A 7,701-nucleotide genomic window follows, 5' to 3' on the forward strand; every position below is an offset into this window, starting at 1 on the left:
GAAGCCAGGACTGTGCTCAAGCTGTTGCAGCAGCTGGGAGCTGACCCTGGACTTCAGGCACGTGTGATGCTGAGCATTTTCTGTAATTTCCAAGGGTGTAGTGGTCTCCTTGGCCCTTTACAGTCTTCTGAAGCTTTTGATGTGTCTGTACTTTATAGATTTTTCAGAAGTAGACAGCATTTTCCCACACCCTTGGGCTGAGTTTCATCAGAGGCTGGTGTGTGGGAAGCACCACACCCACATTCTGACAGGGAAGACTCTGGTGCCCAACTGAGGTCAGAGTGGAAATTTGTTCTTCCATCCCTCCAGTCTGGTCCAGCTGCTCCCTGGTTGGCCAGAAGAAAATCATGCTTATCCAAGTCGTAGGCAAACCCCCGAAGTCAAACATTTGCCTTTTTTCTTTAATACGCCCATTTAGTTTATAAGGGATGATAGGTAGATAAATGTCTTTTAGGGGAAAATTAATTTCCTTAATTACACAGAACTTTTTGGATAAAAACTGCAATCAGGAAGCTATTTTGTAACAAGATCTAGTTAAATACTACAGTGGAAAGCTCCTTATATTTGATCTTAAACTTGGGCCCTGTGTGCGTGTCCGCACGCTCGTGCTCATGACGCCAGGCACAGATGTGAACTACAGGCAAAGTACATACTTTCTGGTTGCTTTTTTGAAAGTCTCATTGCTTGGCCTCTCCGACTCAAATGTTGAGTTACGTTGATCCTGTTCAGAATGTTCATCCCTCCGTCTAAGGTCCAGTCGTCTTTCAGGGAGGAACCGTCTTCCTCATCTCTGTCTCCTACAGTATTGTATATTTAATAGTCAAATATTTATAGGTTACATGGGTACATGGGTGACTGATCTGTTCATTAGGAGGAAAACGATGCCAATTTTCACATCATTATAATGCACTTGTTAAATGATTGTTAGTATAATGAAGTTTCCATGGCAAAAGAGGCTTTGCAGATGTGAGTGTAATGGACAGTGAGATGGGGAGGACCCTGGGTTGTCCAGGTGGGTGCAGTGTTCTTACATGTGCCTTGATGAGAGGGAGTACGAGGGTCTGCCTCAGAGGAGGAGACCTGAGGACGAGATAGAGGCCAGAGGGCTGTGGGGCTGAGGGCGAGTGTGGGGCAGGGGCCGGAGGGGTGCAGGGCTGAGGCTGGGGCAGTGGTAGGAGGGGTGTGGGGCTGTGAGTCAAGCTGCATGGTGGCCTCTATGAATTGGGAGACTCCAGGCAGGAATACAAGCTACTGACCCCTTGACTTCAGCCCTGGGACTCCTGACTTCCAGGGCTGAGGGGAGGTTTGCCTTTGTGGTAATTTGTTGCAGCAGCAATAGGAAGTTAATGCATTGTATCTGTTCTTCACCTCCAAACCTTTGAAAAGTAACCCTGTTGTATTGGCCTTTTGTGTGCCCTAAATTCTAATGAGACGGTTTGTAGGAAATAATGGACACAAACGATGGCAGAACAAAAAGTTGGACAGAAGTAGTGTCTTCTGCGGTTCTGTAGTTTGGGTCTGTGAAGTTAGATTTCGGTCAGAGAGTGTGTGGTCTTGTTCAGTGTATACCTGGAGTACTTGTTCAGAGCTCCTTGGGGGGTGGTCTTTAACACTGTTAGGGTTAAAACTCCAAGCACATCAGGGCCAGAGTTCCTAAGTCAGTGTTAGGCGACCTTTGAATAAGAGTTGGCATGTAGAATCTGCCCACTTTACTAGTATGAAGCAGCAAAATCTTTTATTTTTTGAGGTGGAGTCTGTCACCCAGACTGGAGTACAGTGGCGAGGTCTTGGCTCACTGCAACCTCCACTGTCTGTGCTCAAGTGATTCTCCTGCTTCAGCCTCCAAATTGTATGATTTATTTTCCTGTTTTATTTACTAGTATGTGAAAACTCTGCAAACTTTATTAATACAAAAGACATGCCAGAACTTAGGAGAATCTGGCATTTTCCCATGCAAATTAGTAGTGATGTGGAATTCCTGGGCTGGTTTGGTTTTATAAGACATGGGGTGGATTCTTTGCCTAATTTCTGTGGAGCTAACAATTGTTAATCACCCAGCACTCTTACCTCCCCCAACAGCTCAGGTGAGGGGGGTGTTATCCCTACTGTCGTGATGAGAGGCAGGAGACTGAGGCTTAGATGAGCAGGTGACACATTACTGTCCAGCCCCACCCACCCTGTAGTTTCCTGCCATGGCTCAGTTATCTTCCTGCAAGAAAGGACAGACACCCTGGTGCTGGGTAGAATTCCTTGTGAACCCCTTTCCAACCTCCAAGGAGTTCTTGCTTCACAGTGGTGGCTCATGGGGAGTCCTCTGGCCCACTGAGAAAAGTGACTCATGTTGTGACATTACTGTCTCTGTCCGGTTGCTGTTGATTGGGTGATTTGTAAAGAGACATTTATTGCTCACAGCTCTGGAAACTGGAAAGTCCAAGGTCAAGGCAGTCCAAGGTCAAGGCACCTGCACATCTGGTGCCCCAGGGCCTGTGGCTCACAGAGGGCAGCATCTTGCCGGGTCTTGCATGGCAGCGGTCGTCTCGTCAGAACTCACGTGGTGGAGGAGCAGGAGGGCTCCTCCAGGCCTCCCAACAAGGACACCAACCCCAGTCCTGAGAGCACGACCTCCCAAGGGCCCCACCTCTTAATGTATCCCATCAGAGATGGTTTCAGCATGAGGTTTTGGGGACATTCAGGCCACAGCCATTGCTCTGCTGTGGTGTTAGGGCTGCATGGCATCATTACTGCAGCAGAGCCACAGCTTCTTATCTGCATTTGCTGCAGGAGGAAGGCACAGGTGCCTGTGCAAGTTGGGGTTCGGTGCAAGAAGTGGAGACCCTCTGGGAATCTTAGCAGGAGGAACTTAAGGGCTTTGAGAACTGACACTTTAGGACTGCAGTTTTCTTCAGACTATAAAAACCTTGGTGTGTGACAATACTGAACATTGCCTGAGCCCTGTGATCCTGTAAAACAGTGATGGTTAAGACACTCCCCCTCCCCACAACTGCGCCCCCACTTTTACTGCAAGAAGCCCCTTCCCATGTGGCTTAGGCTGACTGGCGGATGACCATTTACCGAGGGCAAGGCCAGATACAGGCCTTCAAACCCCCCTTCTCTGCCTTATGAGTGATTAGCTAAACTGCCTGTTCCCACTAATCAATCACCTCCCACCTTGAAATGGTTCTTCGTGGTGCGGTTGCGCCTAGGGGGGTGGACTTGTCTTTGACTGTCGCCTTCCACAGACGACAGTTAGGGTGGGCAGGAAAGAATTCTCTGCTACAGGTCTGCATTCCAGGCTGTTTCCAGAACTGGGAATTCTGGGGCCCTGGAGTCTGGGAATGGATTTCTAGTGTCCCAGCTTCAGGTGGAGTTGAAATTGAGTGAGGCAACCCACCACACCCATCTGGAGCCAGGAACTGGAGCCATTTTTAAAGTGGCAGTTTCTCCATAAGATTACCCAAAAAATGTGCTCAGCACGTTTCTTTCTTTCTCATATGCATTTGGCCATCTAAAATGGGAATGGTGGTTTTTGGAAGCATGGACGTAGTTTTAAATTTTGAGTATTGTAAACCTTAATGTAGCTTCTTAAAATGTTTGCCTGATTATCTAGAGATTTACTAAACCTTTGGAGTGGTAATAATGAGTTGATCTATATGACTTTGCTTTCTATGATGCAATGAAAGTACTCTAGTTAAAACCTCTGCAGTTGGGTCAGCACGCGATTGGCCAAAACACATTCTGCTTGGGTTTCTTTAACCAAACAAGGGAATAGAGTGTAGACTGAAGTGGCAAATTCATTTCAGAGCATGCCAGAGCCCTCAGTGACTGAGCAGCCTTCTCAGGTGAACGTGTAACGTGCCGTGAGTCTTGGCAAGCCTGGCTACTGATGTGTGCACGTGACACCACAGAGCCACACCTAGGAAGATGTGGTTTCTGTAACAAGCTTTGGAAAACCAAAGTTCAACTTAATTATCCAACTTTGTTACAGAAAAAGCTTAGACCAGATAGCCAAAGACCTGATTGTTTCATGGTTGAGACATGGTTATAAAATTGCCCTTACTTGGTGCCAATCAGTGTTGGTCCACAGTGATACTCTTCCAACCTCACTGAATAGTTTGGAGACTGATATGAGACTGTGAAAATCTCCTTAAGGTGAAAAGGGCTCTGGGGCACCCGGGAATGTCCACACACCCGTGGCCATTCCCCTATAAGGTGGAGAGGACGGCTGGGTCACGCGGGAGCGTCAGCACACCCGTGGCCATCCTCTTTAAGACGGAAAGGGCTGCTGGGGTGCCCCGCAATATCTGCACACCCGCGGCCATTGTGGCTGTTCCCCTTTCTGCTCAGTCACCTCTGTGTTCCCGCATTCAGGCTTTGGGACACTCATGAACAGCTCGTCCCCTGGGCTGGTGAGGAAGGAGTGGGAGGTTGTTCTGAGGCTCTGTCACTGTCTGCCCTGTCATGAGCTGGGCAAGGCATTGGCAGTGACCCTGGAGGAGTCTGGTCAGGGAGGGCTCCGGCAGGAAGTGCTGAGGCTTGAGGTGGCTCTGCCAGTCGTAACCAAATGTCTTCCCTCTTATTTCCATGATTCCTTCTAGTTCTGCACCTTGCACTGCAGTGTCTCTGTGTATCTATAAATACATGTGAGTTATGATACAGGTGTCTCTTTCTCCTCTGGGGCTGGGCCCAGGGAGTGAAGTGCAAGACCCCCTTACTGCTGGATGCCCACCAGCACGAGGCACTGCCTGCCCTGCTGACAAATGCCTACAGCGAGTCCTGGAAGCCTCCTTCTGAGCACCTGGCCTGTTAACGGTGTATACGGGAGACAACTGAGCTCCCCTGGCCCCACCCTGAGCAGAGACTGGGGAGGTGGTGGCAGCACTGCCTCCATGGTGCATCCTTGGTGCATGGAGGAAAGTGTGTTCATGCTTAAAACACAGCCCATCCTCTCAAAAGCAGGGTGACAACCACATTTACTTCTGGAATCTTAAAAAAGGGCCTGTCTCTTTGAGAGAAGAACGTGGCATGTATGTGTGTACCTGCTTTGTGTTTTTTTTTGAGACTATTTCCCTCTGTCACCCAGGCTGGAGTGCGGTGGTGCGATCTCAGCTCACTGCAAGCTCTGCCTCCCGGGTTCATGCAATTCTCCAGCCTCAGCCTCCCAAGTAGCTGGGACTACAGGCACCCGCCACCACGCCTGGCTAATTGTTTGTATTTTTAGTAGAGACGGGGTTTCACCGTGTTAGCCAGGACGGTCTCGGTTTCCTGACCTCGTGATCTGCCCACCTCGGCCTCCCAAAGTGCTGGGATTATAGGTGTGAGCCACCGTGCCGGGCCGTATGTGTGTACCTCTTTACAAGTCTTGCCCGACCTTTGCATTTAAAAATTATTGAAAAACTTAAGCATGTAACTGACAAGAACTTTATAGGTTTCTCCAAGTAAAAATTTGGAAAAGTTAAGTGAACCCATAATGTGTTTTATTTCTATGAGTCCCACACTTGGATTTTTAAATGTGGGCAAAACATCTGTATGTTCTTCAGCCTGATTTCTGTGGAATCATGAAGGAAACCTGCTGAAGTTGCCGTGCGGATTTTGTTATGTGGCGGTGACAAGTGGGGCTGGTCATCAAACAACTGGAGGGATCCTCGTCCTTTCTGTGCTCCTGTTGGACACTAGGCACGTGCTTGGGTGTTTTCTGTGTGTGTGGACAAGATGAGGACAGAATTTCCAGATTCACACGGTGGTATCTTCTCCCTTTTCTGTTAAAACGTGTCTTCTGCTGCTTCTACATAGACCAAGTGTTTCTTTCTCTTGCCTGTCTACATAAACGCTGTTTAACAAAAACCGTATTATAGACATGTGAAGCTGAAGTCCACATGATAAAGCAGATAGAGATGACTGAGTATACTGTTTTGTGGAAGGAAGGTTTAAAATGATTTTTAACTTTTTCCCTGAAATAGGGAATACTTTTAACTTTTTCCCTGAGATAGGGAATAATGAAATGGGAAAATAATTAAATTTTCCCATGTAATTGTTAGATTATATTGAATTATTAGATTATTCATGTATTGCAAGGGAAAAAGGAACTAGATCACCCCATGTACTCAAATGAAAATTTAAAGGGTATGGGCGAGTTCATTTGAACTCCTTTAATTTGTTTTTGTTTGTTTGTTTTTGACAGTCTCACTCTGTTTCTCAGGCTGGGTGTAGTAGTCCAATGACAGCTCACTGCAACCCCAACCTTCTAGGCTCAAGTGATTCTCCTGCCTCAGCCTCCCCAACGGCTGGGATTTACAGGCGTTAACCACCACACACAGCTTATCACCTCTTGGAGACTAGCTTTGAGTTTGGGCATTCATTGAACTATATTTTGGTTAATTCTCAAAGTTTGTCGCTGTTTATCTTTAATTTGCTAAAAATCTACGTGTATTGTAAAATGCGTTACATTTCCTTAGCATTCACGGATTCTCCGTTAGTGGGGCAGAGATACAGAAGGGCAGAAGGCGTTCGGACATCATCAGGGTTGCAGTTGAGTCCTTGCCCCGAACATACTGGAGCTCTGGGCTCTGTGGCCCCACGGGGGTCCTCTGTCCACTGAGGGGGCCGGGTTACCTGGAAGGTCCCTCCAGCCTCTGCAATTTTGCCCTTTTCAGGTTAACATCTCATTGTTGTCCTGGACAGCACTGCCTTTCGTTCACTGACCCACGAGTGAACAGCTGGTCAGTGGCCAGTGCTGCTTCCTTCAGCTGGGAGGTGGTGATGTGATAACACTTCCGTGGAATTTGGTTCTTGGTGTATTAAGGGTTCAGTTGTATGTTTATTTTTAATCTGCACCTCTGAATTGGTCTTTTGATTGCAAAGAGATTGCTTACTGGATTTGTTTCTGAATATTTTGTGGATAACAGGAGAACCTTGGTTATCTGTGTGTTCATTTAATGTGTTTTTGCCTGGCATTTATTTGGGTGTGTTAGCCCTTAGCCCACTTTCTGTGTGTGGTGGAGTCATTGAAATCATTTATGTGAAGTGTCTCTTCTATTAAGGCCAGAGGACGTGGGGTGGTGTCTCCCTAAACTAGGGGGAAATGGCATTGTTCTGCCCTCCTCCCTGGGAAAGCTGGTGTTTCCAGGTCTCTGAACTTGGCTCCCACACTGGGAGAGTGGCTGTGGCTTCTGGAGCCCGTTTTGTGCGGTACTGACTCCTTCACTTGCTTTATTCCTCACTGTCTTTGCTGCTTTATGACGCAGGGATGAGGGAGTTGGGCCCAGGGGCCTTGACTATGCCTGAAGGACCCGATGCAGAAAACTCCTGGTGGGAAGGATGTTCCTTGAGGGCAGCTTTTGAAGTCTTTTCCTACTTTTAACTGAGAAGCAGCTATTCACATGGTTCTATTCTGCTGGTATGTTTCAAAATAATTGGCGTAGAGTTACGAAGATGTCCGAGACACCCATGATCCACTCCGGGCCAGTGCCGGGCATTGTGCTCAGATGCCTTCAGACCACATTCACATGCCAAAGATTCTTGCTTGGTTATTCTCAAACTTATGAGAATCTAAAACGCGAGGCACGGTATGGATTTTCTCTTGAGCCTCCATGACTTTGCCTTGTATTTTGGGCATGAATGACTTCATCAAGGGGAAAGAATTTGAGGAAGGAGCCTCTGAGGCTAGGAGGGGGTGGGAAGGGGCGGGGGGAAGAGGAGGGAAGA

The 7,701-nt window shown here is 47.7% G+C and overlaps 1 protein-coding gene across 1 annotated transcript in view; it reads left to right on the forward strand.

Moving 5' to 3' along the window:
- Positions 1–7,701, forward strand: part of LOC140713572 (uncharacterized) — an 89,230-nt gene that overhangs the window by 18,070 nt on the left and 63,459 nt on the right. The window lies entirely within an intron of this gene.

Source organism: Chlorocebus sabaeus, chromosome 16 (assembly GCF_047675955.1).
Source record: "Chlorocebus sabaeus isolate Y175 chromosome 16, mChlSab1.0.hap1, whole genome shotgun sequence".
NCBI lineage: Eukaryota > Metazoa > Chordata > Mammalia > Primates > Cercopithecidae > Chlorocebus > Chlorocebus sabaeus.